This window comes from Podarcis raffonei, chromosome Z (assembly GCF_027172205.1).
Source record: "Podarcis raffonei isolate rPodRaf1 chromosome Z, rPodRaf1.pri, whole genome shotgun sequence".
Lineage (NCBI taxonomy): Eukaryota > Metazoa > Chordata > Lepidosauria > Squamata > Lacertidae > Podarcis > Podarcis raffonei.
In genome coordinates, this window is record NC_070621.1 from 43,839,675 (window position 1) to 43,856,392 (window position 16,718).

Below are 16,718 nucleotides of genomic sequence, written 5' to 3' on the forward strand. Positions count from 1 at the left end.
GGCTCGAGACCCCAGTACCTCAAGGACTAGCTCTCTCCACACAAAGCAGCCCAGACCTTACCATGTCCAGCAGAGATCCTTCTCCATGTCTCTCACTTAAGGGATGATCAGAAGGTGAGAGTGGCTTGGACAAAATGGCCTTGTGGGTTGAAAATGGTTAAGACCCCTATTCACAGAGCTACAGTTCCCAGAAAGAAAATCTAAGGAGCATACCCAACAAAAATCCAGACTCGAATCCCTAAGATGGTTGGATGGCACCTTGTACACCTCATTCTGGCAACTTCACATCAGAAATGTTGAGACGGCAAGGTCTTGTCGTCTGGACAGCCCAGGACCTCCATTTACACTGCTCAGGCTTGTGCCCCAGGAAGGTCTCTTCAGTTCTGCTAATGCAATCATTTGACTTCACCCCTGGAGGCACACTCCATTGTCTCTCAAATCAGAAGGATGTCCACAATGAGAATCCCCAGCATGGTTTAACAATCAATCCCTTTTCCCAGGGAACTCTTGAGTATTGAAGCTCTGTGAGGGGAATTTCACACCACTTAACTGTGATAGAGAATGGCTAGAGCTCAGTGGTAAAGCCTCTACATTGTAGGCAGAAGGTCCCAGATTCAATCTGCCACATCTCCAGGTAGGGCTGGGAATGTTCGTTTCCGAAAAACCCTGGAGGGCCACTGCCAGCAGGCAGTACAAAAGTAGATGGACCAATGGTCTGACTCAATATAAGCCAGCTTCCTATGTCCAGTTGTCCAGTTCAGCGTTGTCTGGGAGAGCAAAACGAACCTGTTCAGTGTTTTTTTGTGAAGCAACAACAAGGGAAATAAAAACCTTCCTTTTGCCCAAAGCCTAAGTGGTCATGAACACCTTGGAACAAGAGTCATTTGGCTTTTAGGAATATGTACAAGAAAAAGGAGGCTTTTGTACTGAAGCAACCACATTAGTGATGATTCCAACCACCCAGTGGGAGCTGCAATGGTGTTGGTCGCAAGAACGCTATGACAAGGTAGATGCACATCCTGCATGACCAAAGATTAACATGTACCCTTCTCCTTTCGGGCATATTGATTTTGCTCTCGTATATCATTCATTGCAATCACTTTGCTGCAAGTTGGCAATAAAATTAGACAAGTGGGAAGGGGGACTGCCAGTTATAGATGACTGGAGAGGCCTTTATGATAAACACCCCAAATTTGGCACTTGGGGAGTAGGACAGCAAGGTCATCTCCTGCCCTGTGAGTGTTTAAAAAACCACTCATAGATTGAATACACCCTGCCCCCTGGAAAATGTTTGGGTTTATGTCATATAAACCTTTTTCATTAACTGCAGAAAGCTGAATCTTGTCTACCAACTATTTCAATCAGGAAGTGGTGTGCTGTGAATTGCGATTTATTAAGCCCCAAGGGGTGGAAGGTCAAAGTAATGTTCTCCTTTTGTAACACAGCACAGCCGATGAATAATTATTCCATAATCTGAACTACCTGGATTACTCTGGGCGTCGTTAGGCTCTAGTTGAGTACACCAACACAAGGTTAGCATGGCTTGCCACGGCTTTGTTGTCATTCACACCTCCACATTATCAAATCCCCCTCCCCCATAAATACATTCCGATCTTCCACACCAAATGTTTGTAATGCTTAATGAAAAGAATAAAATATCATTTAAGAAATGTTAGAGTTACTCCTAAGTCAATTCTGCAGCTGGCAAACTTCCAAGAGCCTTTGCTTTTGGTGTGGAAAAATGCCAACTCACTTTGTCAAATGTTAAGCAACCACTGTCTGGAATGTTGAACAATCATTGCAAACTCTTGTGCCATCAATATACTGACCAGCTTCCTTTCGGGGATGGGCCACCAATAAAAATCTTTCTGTGCATCTCCCTATATCTTGCAAAAGTTTTGCTGTAAGAGGTGTGAAAGTTCTCAGGTGCATTTTTGCTAACCTTTTTTTATTGAATAGACATTTCCCAACTTTCTTTGCAGATTAAATTTGGAGACAGCTTAGATATATAGGGTAGGACAGTGCTTTTATCCTAGAAAAAATGGGTATTGGTACTCACCATGAAGTTGTTACAGTAAGTGCCACACCAGTGCTTTTCTTCTAGAAAAAGGGTGCTGGAGCTGCATCCCCTTAAGTACTCCCCCCCCAAAAGCACTGGGGTAGGACTGCAGCTCAGGAGACCTGCTTTGCATCCCAGGTTGAATCCCCACATCTGTGGATGGGGCTAGGAAAGGCTAGAGACCTACTGCCAGTCAGTGGAGACAATATGGATCTAGATAGGCCAATAATCTGACTTTTATGTTTCGTATATAAAACCCATTAGAAACATGTTTAATACTCTTAGTTCCCATGCATATTTTGTTTAAAGACATTCCTTCAAAAGTGCATCCAAAAGATTCATTTTAGGCACAATTTGATAGTAACTCTACTTTTCCAGTGAAAAAAAAAGCTGGGCATAGTCACTCTGTCTCTGTAAACCCATTCTGGATGTTAATGGCCTTTAGGCTGACATTAAACCCTTGTTGGTATTCTTTGCACACTTGATTTGGCTGCTTCCGCATGAATGCCCAAAAATTGAAAGTTGGTGTCCTGGAACTTTGGAGACTTCAGACTTCTTGCACGCTATGGTCTCTCCACAAATCTATCGCCTGATGAATAATACTCTTAAGCTGGAAATAATAGTTTCAAAACATGATTGATTTTACAATGGATTTCTGAGTGAGTGGAAGATTTACTTGAAAAATGATGGCACCAAATGTTTTCATGAAACATTATTTCATCTGCCATCATAAGTTAATTAAAGAAATATATATATATATTTGCAAGGCTTTAGTGGTGACTTTCTTCTTGCTGAGCCCCCCCCCCCCCTTTATGTGGTCATCACTCACCTGCCCTATTTTTAAGCAGAAAAATGGAGCGGCTTTGTTAGACAGCTATTGTGTTGGAGGATGTGCTTGATCCACAGAGAGAGTGACTTTGCGCTCAATGCTTGCACTGGTTGCTTAATCTTCCTTTCATTTTAAAACAGAGGTGCATGAGGAGATGAATAAAGCTGTCATTGAAGAGTAGGGAACCTGTCAGTAATATTCATACACTTTTCAGCTTGCAAGATGAAGTTCCTTTAAAGAGCACCTCAAACTTCCTGCCATCGCCAGAGACACTGAGGATAACTCATGATACAGCCAGGTTGGTTGTTATAAAAGCAGATCTTGGGGTAGTTGTTCACTTGCTCAAGAGCATTGATGTCAGCTGATGGGAGATGGAGCTGGGTGTGCAAGAAATATCACCAGGTGTGGTGTTGGCACCCATAAAGGCCACCTACCGTCTTTGAGGGTGAGTGGCAGTTGTGTCCCGATGTGGCACTTCGTCCCCTCTTGGACACAATGTGCCACCTTTGTTTGCCGACAGCCTCCTTTGGCTGCCACGGAGGCCCATGGGTTCCTGCCAAAACCCGTTAATTCAAATGGGCCAATCTATGGCAACCGTGCGGTGGGGGGGGGCGCGGGGCATGGCAAGCAGACCTGGGGGAGACAGTCTTCCCTCAGATCTGCCCACCATCAATTTAACCAGGCCACCCCCCCCCCGAGTGCAGCACCCAGTCAGCCGTGGGCGTCACCCACCCTTCCCACCCCTTCATTAATAGCTAATTACTGCTCTAACCGTTTCTTTTCAGCTAGCCAGGCTTTGCTGTGGTCTTTTGATGGTTGCCGCATTCAGAGCCAGGAAGGAATCTCCCCGGCTCTGCAGGTTTCTCCTTCCGCATAGCACTAGTCACAACTTTGGAGGTTTAGGCCCTGGGCGGAATCCTATAATCTTCCACCCCATTGGGGTGGCAGTGAAGTGGTGATTCACCCACCCCCTGTTCTTCAAAGTGGCGGTAACAGTACCATTAGAGGGCTTTGGAGGGAAGTCTCTGACCAAAGAGCCTGTTGTGTAGGGATAGAGGGCCACAGAGCTTCCCTCTGCATAAGCCTGTGTTTTGTGATGGATCCACCCCCAAATAGACCCTGTTGTATCTCAGACCCCCTCCAGTTGTGTGTGTGTGTGTGAGAGAGAGAGAGAGATACATGCCCAATACTTCCTCTATCTGAAATCAATAAAGTTGTGGCCATTTCAAATCCCCGACGGTTGTCGTGTCCATTCATTCATCTCTAGCAGTCTGGCACGCTGGGCAGGGGACTCTGCAGCTGGGCACGCAATACTTGGGCACCTTCTGGAGCCAATGCATCCCAGAATGGATATCAGTCCTCCCAACATTCCCGCCTCCCGCCTCCCATGGCACTGCTAGTGCTGCTGCATCTGCCAGACCTGCCTATCACCCTCCAGTGAGTTTACGGGATGAGGCTGATATTCCTTGAAAGAGAGCCAATCTTGCAACAATTGAACCTTAAAGCATTCACAAGCTGCGTAAGCTGATCAGGTTTTGTGCGACTGCTAGCAATATTTAGCAGTATAGATTTTTGTAGCAGGGGGGAAAAAAAGAACCTAATGCCTTATTTTTGAATCAGGCCATTATAATATGCTACTTTGCTCATTGTGAGATCTGTTATGCTGCTGAAATATGCATGCCTATTTATATAGCTCTCTTCCCTACTGCCTGAACTGATTGTTTGTGTGGTGCTAAATAGTACTATGAGATGTACAAAGAAAATGGAGGTCATTCTGAACTGCACAAGTTTTATTTAGTCTTATCTCTCATCCTCAATTCCTCATACATTAACACCAAGTTTTCATTTGTTTGTCATAATAATAATAATAATAATAATAATAATAATTTTTTATTTATACCCCGCCCTCCCCAGCCAAGGCCGGGCTCAGAGTGGCTTACAAGCAATAATAAAAACAAGATGAATGATTACAACTTAAAAACAAAAATAAAATACAACATTAAAATAATGGAACATTAAAATATTAAAATGTAGCCTCATCGCAGGAGGAGAAGGAAAAGAAAAAAGAAAGAGAGGGAGGGAATCAAATTGGCTCCAAGCCAAAGGCCAGGCGGAACAACTCTGTCTTACAGGCCCTGAGGAAAGAAATCAGATCCTGCAGAGCCCTGGTCTCATGAGGCAGAGCGTTCCATCAAGCCGGAGCCAGAGTTGAAAAGGCCCTGGCTCTGGTTGAGGCCAATCTAACTTCCTTAGGGCCTGGGACCACTAGGGTGTTGTTATTTATGGACCTTGAGGCTCTCCGTGGGGCATACCAGGAGAGGCGGTCCCGTAGGTACGAGGGTCCTAGGCCGTGAAGGGCTTTAAAGGTCAAAAGCAGCACCTTAAATCTGACCCTGTACTCCACCGGGAGCCAGTGCAGCTTGAAAAGCACTGGGTGAATATGCTCCCATGGCAGAGACCCTGTGAGGAGCCTCGCTGCAGCATTCTGTACCCGCTGGAGTTTCTGGGACAGCTTCAAGGGCAGCCCCGCGTAGAGCGAATTACAGTAGTCAAGCCTGGAGATGACCGTCGCATGGATCACTGTGGCCAGGTCGGGGCGAGAAAGGTAAGGGACCAACTGCTTGATGCGGCGAAGGTGGAAAAATGTCGCCTTGGCTGTTGCTGTAACTTGCGCCTCCATGGAAAGGGAGGCGTCAAGGATTACACCCAAACTCTTAACGGAAGGCAATGGCACTAATTGGGCCCCCACAAGAGAAGGGAGTTGGTCCCTCATCCCCATGCCATCCCGACCTAGCCATAGGACCTCTGTCTTCGAAGGATTTAGTTTCAATCGGCTCCCACGAAACCATCCAGCCACAGCTTCCAAGCATCTGGTCAGTGTGTTCGGGGCCGAGTCGGTGTGGCCATTCATCAGCAGATAGAGCTGAGTGTCATCAGCATATTGGTGACAGCCCAGCCCAAAGCTCCGGATAATCTGGGCAAGGGGGCGCATAAAGATGTTAAAAAGCATCGGGGAGAGAATTGCGCCCTGCGGCACTCCACACACCAAGGAGTGGCGCGATGACATTTTCCTCCCTAGTGCCACCCTCTGTCCCCGACCAGAGATAAAAGAGCACAGCCAGTTACGGGCTATGCCCTGTATCCCCACGTCTGCGAGGCGGTGGTCCAGAAGATCATGATCGACCATGTCAAAGGCTGCTGACAAATCTAAAAGGATCAGCAGTCCTGACCCGCCTCGATCCAGTTGTCTACGGAGATTATCTGTTAGGGCAACCAGAGCCGTCTCCGTCCCAAAATCAGGACGGAAACCGGACTGAAATGGATCTAATGCCAATGTTTCCTCCAGAAACCTACCAAGCTGTTCAGCAACCGCTCTCTCAATCACCTTACGTATGGAAGATTTGAAACTGGGCGGTAATTGGATAGGTCTAAGGGATCTAATGAAGTTTTCTTTAAGAGCGAACACACCACTGCTTCCTTCAGTTCCCCTGGGAATGTCCCTGTGTCAAGGGACAAATTGATAATTTCAACCAGGGCGGTCCGCACAACATCTGGACACTCCCTAATCAGCCAAGACGGGCACGGATCAAGGAGGCAGGTGGTGGGTCTACCAACTTGGAGGAATCTATCCACATCAGTAGGGAGTATCCGATCGAAATGGTCCAACACTGGACCTGAAGTCAGTCGAGGGGCCTCCAGTTCAGTCACTGTATCTAAATTGGCAGGGAGGTCAAGGCGGAGCAACAGGACTTTCTCCGCAAAAAAGCTCGCGAATGCCTCACAGCTGTGGGTCAAATTTGTGCTTAAATTTGGTTGTCCTCCTAAGGATGTTATTGACCTAATTATTCTAAAAAGTTGTGCCGGGCGAGAGCTAGCGGATGCAATGGAAGCTGTGAAGTAAGATTTCTTAGCAGCTTTCATAGCCATCTCATAGGCTTTCATAAGCGTCCTATAAGATGTTCTTGAGGCTCCGTCACGAGTCCGTCGCCATACTCGCTCTAGCCGTCTGAGATCCCGCTTCATTTTCCGGAGCTCCTCAGTAAACCAAGGGGCCCGGTTTCGACGGGGTCGCAGAGGGCGCTTAGGCGCGATCTCATCAATGGCTGCCAAGAGCCGGTTATTCCAGTCCTCAACAAGGTCATCTAATGAGTTGCCCGGAGGAGCAGGTTTCCTCAAGGCTTGTCGGAATCTATCAGGATCCATCAGTTTTCGCGGACGAGCCCAAATAGGTTCGCCACCCGAGCCGGGGAGGAGCGGGAAGTCAATCTTGGCTTTCAGAGAGTAGTGATCAGACCATGGCACCTCCACAGCAGGGAGCATGATCACATCTATGCCAGCCCCAAAGATCAGATCCAGCGTGTGGCTTGCTTGATGAGTGGGGCGCAAAACAAACTGGGAGAGCCCTAGTGTTGCCATGGAAGTCACTAGGTCCAGAGCCTGTGAGGAGGGAGCGGCATCGGCATGGACGTTGAAGTCTCCCAAAACCAGTAGGTTTGGGAACTCCAAGGCCCAGCCCACCACCACCTCCAGCAGGTCTGACAGGGTGGCTGCCGGTGTGCTGGGTGGTCGCTACACCAGCCAGACAGCCAAGCTCTCCTTGGTGCCCCACACAAGACCAACACATTCAATGCCGGAGATTGCTGGTGCTGGCAGAGCTCTGAAAGAGCAATCCTCCTGGATTAACAACGCTACTCCTCCCCCCCGACCCACAGTCCGCGATTGATGGAGGACAGAGAAACCTGGGGGTGTTATCTCATGTAGGGAGACTACTTCACCTTCCCGTACCCAGGTCTCCGTCACGCAAGCCAGGTCAATCCCCTGCGAGACAAAAAAGTCACGCATGGTGGCGGTTTTGTTGCCTATGGACCTGGCATTGCACAGCACCAATGACGGAGGTGTGTAATCCTTGCTCTCCCTACCCTCATCCCTTGGGATGGGGCGTAGATTGGAAGGGGTTCGAGGATCACTGTATCTCGAGACCCTTTGCCGATAGAGATATCTAGCCCCACCGCCATTCCTCCCTAGCCCTTCAATTGTGGAAATCCCAGATCCCATACTAGCCTCCCCAATAGATGGGTAACATCCCCTCAATAACAAGTCATCCTTGGGCCAGGACTCCTGGGTCAAAATGGTATGAGAAAGAGGTGGAGATCTGATAGGGTAAGTATCCCTAGAAGATAAAACCCAACCAACCGCACCCCAAGCAGGGGGGACAGTCCCATGGTGTTTCATTAACTGTCAATCCCCCTCTCCCTCCTGGGTTAATTGGAGGATTGTTGGTTCTATCTGTGGCTGTGGAAGTATTAATGAGGTATGTGTTATAAAATGTGGATCACTGGCCAACAAAGAGCCAGATTCAAATTCGAAAGATCTGTCCATCCTGTCTCGCCAGGAGTACAGTAGAGAAGGCTGATCATTCTGATAAGTTTTTGGAACGTTAGGCAAAGGTCCAGATGTAGATTTGGTGCTGGATATCTCCAGATTGTCAGCAACATAGAGTTCTTTAGGTGTTGTTGCCATAGAAATGTCGGAGGCGCCAAATTCCTCATCTAATTCGGTGTCGTTTGAAAAGGGAACAGAGAGTTGCACTGATGTCTTTCTATGGGATAAAGAGCTGTTGGGCGTCTTTAAATATTGTGCTCTAGGCTCTACTGTCCTTATATTTTGGGTAGAAATCTCAGTCTTTATACTCATTAGCCTCTTCTTCAGGTCTTGTAATTCTAGGCTTACAAAGTTCTTTTCTTCCTTCGGGCAATTAGTATTTCTAGTGTTGAGCTTGGTTTCCTTTATCCGCATTAGCTTTGACTCTATGCAAGGGACCAATTGCCTCCTAGTTTCGTCCTTAAATACCCTCGCTGGGCGGAGAGAATGGAACCACCATAGGGTATCCTTTATCTCCATGAGTCGAGATGGGAGGGTTGATGACCTAAAGGTCATAAATAGGCGCATGGTGTTTCTCAAGGTAGGCAGGAAGTGGAAATTTTCTAGATCTACATTTCGGTAATGGTAATTCAGGAGCTGAGACAAGGACATAGTAATTTGTCTGCGGTTCATCCACCTATGAGTGTATCGGTGAATCTCAAGCATTATCTGGTTCGTTTGCAAGACTTGACAGGACCTCACTTCATCCATAGTTTGAGTTGGTGAGTTATTAACAGAGTCATTTCTTATCATCCTTTTAAGCCCTTGGGCATTTAAAGGGGAGGAACTAGTATCCAATTGTTTCTCAATGTTAACTATTTTAGTGAGGATTTCATCCAGTCTTTGGAGAACCAGAACCATAGTTTCTGCAGACAACATGCAAATCTCTTGGTAGGGGTGCGTATCCTGAATTGGTTGAAAAGAGGCTCCTCTGATATCTTGTTCTAGAGGCATGGGTGGGTCAGCGTTAGGAGTGGGAGGAATCCCTCCTGCTCCTGCTCTTGCCCTCTTGGAACGGATTAGCTTTTTCTGGGAGGAGGGGGGTCGGGTCATTGACATCCTCCTTAAGGGGGGGGTGAGGTTCCCCCAACGTTGTTACTCACTGTTTGTTCTATTTGCTCCGTTTTCTCGGTTTCCTCAACCCGCTCTATTTCTGAGTCAGGGCAGATGGCGTTGGCTCTCTGCCGATTCTTTGTTTTAGAGGAATTGTGAGTCTCAATAATGGTCTTCTGGCTCTTTGCACCTCGTTTTCTCCTTCCGGCAGGCATTCTCAATCAGAAGATACAGAAGATGAAGCAATGCTGACACCTTTTCCTTGGAGGTCAAGCTCCAAGACTTAAAGCAAATTATACAGAAAAGTGAAGTATACAAACTATACAGGCATGTGACACTTGTTAGCATAAACCAAGACAATAAACAAAACCTAGTGGGGGCCAACTGTTAAATAGTGGGTAGACATGGCAGACGACACAGCGATTTCTCCAAAGCAGCTCTTTATTTTGTAAGCTGGAATAGAAACTGAACAGCAAACAGCTCAGCCGGCCTGCTTTTATAGGCAGCCAACTATCAACATTGTAGCAACAACAACCCAGGGTTTCCCGCCTAAAATAACTGACGTGGACCTGAGTGAAAACTATCTACAGTATCCCCCTGCTGGCCCAGGGTGAGAACTTCAGTACATAACACCAACAATGCGGGTTTTTATCAAAAGAAGAGTGGCAGATGAAATTGATGGATTATGCCGTCCATTATAAATTCAGAATTATAAATTCTGAACCAGCAAGACCAGGCTTTCCTGAAGGACTGGAAGAAATTAACTATATATTTGAAAGATAATTGTAATCAATTGACATCACTTGTAGGGTTACAAGAAGTTTTGTAAGGAGAACTATATGAATTATTGCAAAAGAGAACTGAGAAGGAGTTTATTTAGGATTTGGATTTTACAGCAATAACTATTAAAATAAAATGCAAAATTAGAAAGGAAGATAGAAAACCATCAGTCGAGGTTGATGGAAATCCTAGGCTGTGATAGCCAAAGGTCTGTTATGTTGTTTAAAATGAGATGTTATGCTTGGAAAACATGCTCAAAAAACCAATAAAAATTATAAAAAGCAATGTGGGTTGTTGAATGAGTAAACTTTAAAAGAAGTCAAACAAGAAAGGAGGAGGGGCAAAGTACTCTGTCACACCTCCTATCCCACTTTCTTTGGGCTTTTTTCAAGAACACGTGAGTGAATCATCAGATTCATGACAATCACAGTTTATCATATAAATGTAGAGTCTCTTTTCATGGAGATCAAAGAAAGATAAAAACTGCAAGGCAAGACACAAATTATAATATCTCCGGGGGCATGCAAATCAATATTTGATGGTGGGCAATGATTAGCAGCAGCAGTACTGCAAATAGCAATACTGCATACATTATGCAAGCAGCATTCACAATGCTATTAGGAGAATCAGAAACAATGTCAGTATCATCGCAAACTCAAAGCTTGGGGTGAAGTGACATGGGCTTTATGAAATGTGAGCCACAATGGACCAAGTTTGCATAAGTACATGGGTAAAAAACAAACAAAGAAACAAACAGGTACAGAATAGCGAACCTCATCCCTAGAGCCAAGGATCTGTTCAGTTCTGATTGGTGCAGGGCAAACACCATGTTAGATTTCGTATTCACTGCCAGTAGCAACCCCTGTTACAGATGTTTCCAGCATTGCATTATAGGAAATTTAACATTTCACCTGTCCTGCGCCAATTGGGCCAAGCTGTTAAATCAGGAAATGACCTATCAAGACAATGAGAATTTGCTCTAGTTTAGACAATCTACAACTGTGTCAGTTCCTCCATCCTCTCTTCCCAAGCATTCCATTGCATTCTGTTTCCCACTCAGTTTTCAGTCTTGCCTCCCCAACCGCCTCATGGGCACTAAGCATATTCAGTCTTCAGTAAGCTGTTATGGGGAGTGCTGTAAATCATGGGGTTTGTACTTCTACAGACAGTGGGGTTCACCTGAGTCTGCTGATAACTTTCTCTTGTGCAGTTGCTGCTGTTTGACTATATCAGCATACTTCCCCTGGCTGTGTACACACGTTTTATTCTAGAATCAATAGAAACTAAGTACTTGTTTTTTTCTACATGCTCTTTTTATTTATTTATTTTTTGCTGCTGAAAAGTGTTTTTTTAGAAATTGGTTTCATTCCCAAAATAAGAACATCTCAGATTGATTCTGCATTAGCTTGCAGTGTGTCCATTTGAAAGCATGAAAGCAGATGTAAGCAGTCCTGGCAACAGTTGTATGTGTGCATCCCTACCTGTCCAATGACTTTGTGGATGGGTATATTCCAAGATCACAACCACCACGTCCTTCTTGTTGGAGAGATGTTTGGAAGAAAGATCCTTACTCTCTCGCAGCTGAGTTAGCACAATAGCAATCGCTTCAACCACATTAAAACTTGGTTAGATTTACCTCTGCCCTCATTCACCTTTAAACAAATGTGACCCATGGAAATACATAGATTAGAATAAATCACAGACACTTAGCTTTGCAAATAAGTTAATATTTTACTCAGAGTTCCAGAAATTATAGCAAATATGTCTCCATCCATTGGCAGCAAAATTGAGATGAAAAAGGGTTCCAAATGACTTAAAAATATAATAACATTATTCCCTAACAAAAGAATCACACAATCTTTACATGAGGCAAGATGCAGGCTGTAAAAAATTCAATTTAAAGAGTCTTCTCAATCACAGGTAGCATTTCCTGAGCTGGGAGCCAAAGCCACAGGGCTCCTTGTTCCACAAAGCAGCAGCAGAGAGAAAGAGAGTGAAGAAGCAAAGGCTGCTGGGAGTCTGTTAAGCTACACCCACTGGGAACTTGAACTCAGGGCTCAGGTTAACCCTTTCATGCATGCAAGTGTGATTTAGGAACTGTATATTATAGCACTTCCTTCATCTAGGGCAGGGTTTCACAAAACTGGGTCTCCAGTTGTTTTTGGACTACAATTCCCATCATCCCTAGCTAGCAGGGCCAGTGGTCAGGGGTGATGGAATTCGTAGTCCAACAACAGCTGGAGACCCAAGTTTGGGAAACCCTAATCTAGGGTATGTGCAGGGAGGAATAGTTGTGGATCAATGGGAAGGTTTTAAAATGCTTAACAAGTAACCACACCCACTCTTGGGGATGGCAGAATCTAGATTCAATCTATATTGCAAACAACATGTTGAGGGTGAGCATGAATGATTCCAGAGTGAGAAAAACTACATTTTTGTTCTACAGGTGGCTTGGTGTATACCCAGCTCCCAAAGATAGGAAATAGAATATAAGATATGATTATCAGGATGTAAATATTTTCTTAACACTTTTTAATCTTTTCTCTCTTTCTAGCCAGTAATAGTGTGCAGTGACGAACATTCTTTAATAAGTTGAACACAAACTTTTCCGACAGTTTTGCTGGGTGGAAATTTAGAATTGTATCTTGAGGCCCGTTTTCATTTTCAAAAGCGATGTGCGTTAACTTTCCCCACTGCACCCGACTGACAGCTCCTTTTACCGTAAGGCAAATGAAGATTATTGTTTCCAAATATGGGTGGAGATGCTCCTTAAGGAGTTTCACTTTTGCATCTGTCCGCAGGCTTAAGAGAGTTTTTCAGAACAGAAGAGCTTTTAAGCCCATAAGCCTAATTGACATGTTATGTAGCTTTAATACGTTTGAATGCTGGGAGCGTGTAACTAAATTTGGAATATACTTTGACTGCTAATCAGCATCAAGAAAAGGTTATCCAGTCATGCTCTGGGTAAAGTTCAAGGCTGCAAGGACTTTTAGTTACTCGGGTCCTTTCAGCAGAACCATATGGATCAGAGTCTTAACTTGTCATTAACATGTTTACAGCAATGGTTGTATACATAGTTTGTATACCCTTGGGCTATCAGCATAATTGCTCACGACATGTCATTAATTTGCTGTCTAATTTAGAGACCTCTGACTTCAGACCTGGAAGGCTTTCACAATTATCTAAGCTTCATTAAAACTGCCATGAAAAAGGCCCATTGTCCATCTGGCACCTTCCACTCTTTCTATTGTTGCACGCCAGTCCAATCTCTGAATGGTGTGAGATTCCAGGAGTTACTCAGGGTTTGCATTTCCTTTGGAAATGAGGCACAGCAGAGACTGTGGTATCTTTATGATATATATAGTTTATTTACACATACATACAACCCAGGCTATGATGGAAGGGTTCAAAGCATTAACGTGACAAAAGGTTCAAGCAGACTCCAGCCATACCTCCGACACTCTGCAACTTGCTTTGTTTAACAGACTGCAGCTATTTCCCTCTTTGTTGTTTAGTCGTTTAGTCGTGTCCGACTCTTCGTGACCCCATGGACCAGAGCACGCCAGGCATTCCTGTCTTCCACTGCCTCCCGCAGTTTGGTCAGACTCATGTTTGTAGCTTCGAGACCACTGTCCAACCATTTGTCCATGGAGTTTTCTTGGCAGGGATACTGGAGTGGCTTGACGGTTCCTGCTCCAGGTGGATCACGTTTGGTCAAAACTCTCCACTATGACCTGTCCATCTTGGGTGGCCCTGCATGGCATAGCTCATAGCTTCTCTGAGTTATTCAAGCCCCTTCACCACGGCAAGGCAGTGATCCATGAAGGGGTCTATTTCCCTCTAGTCCACATCATCTACAACTGCAATTCTAAACTTTACACTTTGTTTTTGTCTCTGCTAACTATCTCAGAACTCAGGGTTGGGGCTCCATCCATTTACCAGCTGGCACAGATTCTTTGCTTTGCTGATAGCCCATCTCCCTGTCTTTGTTCTCTGTTAATGGCCCGTCTCTCAAGTGATCTGCTGATGTGAGAAACTGGCTTGGCCTGTCTTTTAACACTTTGACAAATCCAGTGTCTGGCAGACAATTTTAACACTTCAAGCATTGATTAAATTCTAACACCCATCAGACCCAGAAATTTAGGGGAACCTGGCACTGATAAACCCTGTCACCCGCAACTTATAACAATGTTTGTGTGTGCGTGTGTAGGTCTACACACACAAAGCTAATTCATGCAAAAAACGCTTGGGCTGGACTTGGCTGCAAAATATGACCATAGGAAGCACAATTTAATTTTCCAGTATAATGGTGGCTAAGAGACTGATGCTGATGAACTGGAAGAATAGAAATATGATTCCCCTTAATCAATGGCTTGACAGCATGACGATATTAGCAACATACAAATGGATCATGTATAGATGCAGACTTTCTTTCGATAATATAATGATATTTGGAATGACCTTATACAGAATACATGAGGTTATTGATAAAAAAAATGCATTTGGATAATAAGACGATACACATTTGTATAATAATGTCTGGCAGTGTAACTGAGTATTTTTCTTTTCCTTTTCATTCATGTCCCCCCCCTTCACCACTTTTTAATAAATGAAATTCTTCTAATAAAATATCTATTTCTAATAAAATATCTATTAATTTTTTTTATTTTCTAGAATGTACACGAGAGAGACAGCAATGTGTTCATCATTCTCATTATTGTGAGAATCTATCATGAATAATGACAGGACACTACCGATGAACATGTGTCTGTTCAAAGAAGGAGGTAATATTGACCATATGTCCAGGCACTACCAAAATTACTGGAATTGCTGTCCAGGGGGAAGCTCAACAATTTTTTGGGTTTCCTAAAAAAAGCTGTTCTGGTTTTTACTTTTTGAAATATAGCAACCCTAATGTGGTCATTGCTTTTGAATTATGGTGCTGGAGGAGACTCTTGAGAGTCCCATGGACTGCAAGAAGATCAAACCTCTCCATTCTGAAGGAAATCAGCCCTGAGTGCTCACTGGAAGGACAGATTGTGAAGCTGAGGCTCCAGTACTTTGGCCACCTCATGAGAAGAGAAGACTCCCTGGAGAAGACCCTTATGTTGGGAAAGATGGAGGGCACAAGGAGAAGGAGGCGACAGAGGACAAGATGGTTGGATAGTGTTTTCGAGGTTACCAGCATGAGTTTGACCAAACTGCGGGAGGCAGTGGAGGACAGAGGTGCCTGGCGTTCTCTGGTCCATGGGGTCACGAAGAGTCAGACATGACTAAACGACTAAACAACAACAACAAATGTGGTCATGAAGAGTCAGACACGACTAAACGACTAAACAACAACAATGTTGAGTGGCTTACATACACATTGCAGATGGGGAAGTTGAGTAGGGATGAGTTTCCTTGGAAATAGTATCTCATAGGAATATGGGAAGTAGCCTCATTATACTGAGGTGAAATCTGCACACATTTAAAAAAACGCTGTGAAAATGCTTAATCTTTTTTTAAAAAATAATATATTGAATTTGCCATTAGCTCACCATTGCCATCTAGTGCCACATTTATATAATGCACTTAAAATGTTTTATTTGCAGCTGTCTAGCTGAGTCTTGAGTCAGACCACTGAGCTATCTAGCTTCTAAAGTGTGCTGTGCAATAGGGAACACAAGCCACGTGAGTTTCCTACTTCCCCCATGCTCAAGCATACCTGGCTTTGTTTTTTGCTGGTTTCACTCAGCAATCCAAGAATATCATTCAGAAGGTTGTTCCACCTGGTCAACAAGACCTTTTAAAAAAAGCTTTGCTTTGCTTTGCTTTGGAGAATAAGACTTTAAACCTCTTTGAGGCTGAGGTTTTTGCGCTCTCTGTTCTCTATCCACACTGAATGAACTGTAACAATTTAATAAAATATTTACAGTCTATGGTAAATACACTATATATAATTTATTTTGCATTACAAAAACTCCTTCAGTCATCTCTAAAAATGCATGAATTGTATAGTTACATAAATATTCCAAATGACAAATGTATAAATATTTCAAAAGTCGATATAAATGTTTAAAGCAGGGAGGACAGTGGGCCAAGGAGTCCTCATTTCTATCTGCAGAGCTGCTAACAGATATAGAGCAGGGCCATAGCTCAGTGGTACAGCATTTGTCTTGCATACAGAAGGTCACAGGTTCAATCCCTACCATTTCCAGGTAAGGCCGGGAAAGACCCCTGTCTGAAATCCTTGGGAGCCACTGCCAGTCTGTGCAGACAGTATTGAGCTAGATGGACTAATGTTGTGACTCAGGATAAGGGGGGTGGTGAGGGGAGATTGGAACTGATTCTAGGAAGATTGGTATAACTATGTTGGTTTCCAATACTTACACTGAAGAAGATAGTTCAAAAGTGAGGCACAGAGTTGTCTTGCAACTGCATTTTAAGTTGCTGTTTTCTCACATTTATCACATTTGTATAACTTTGATTTTATTGATCCATCCCGTATGTATTCAGCTCAGAGCAGATTGATTTGTCTCCTGGTTATCAGACCACTATAGAGCAAGAAATTGTCAAGAGGAATTTCCACAGACA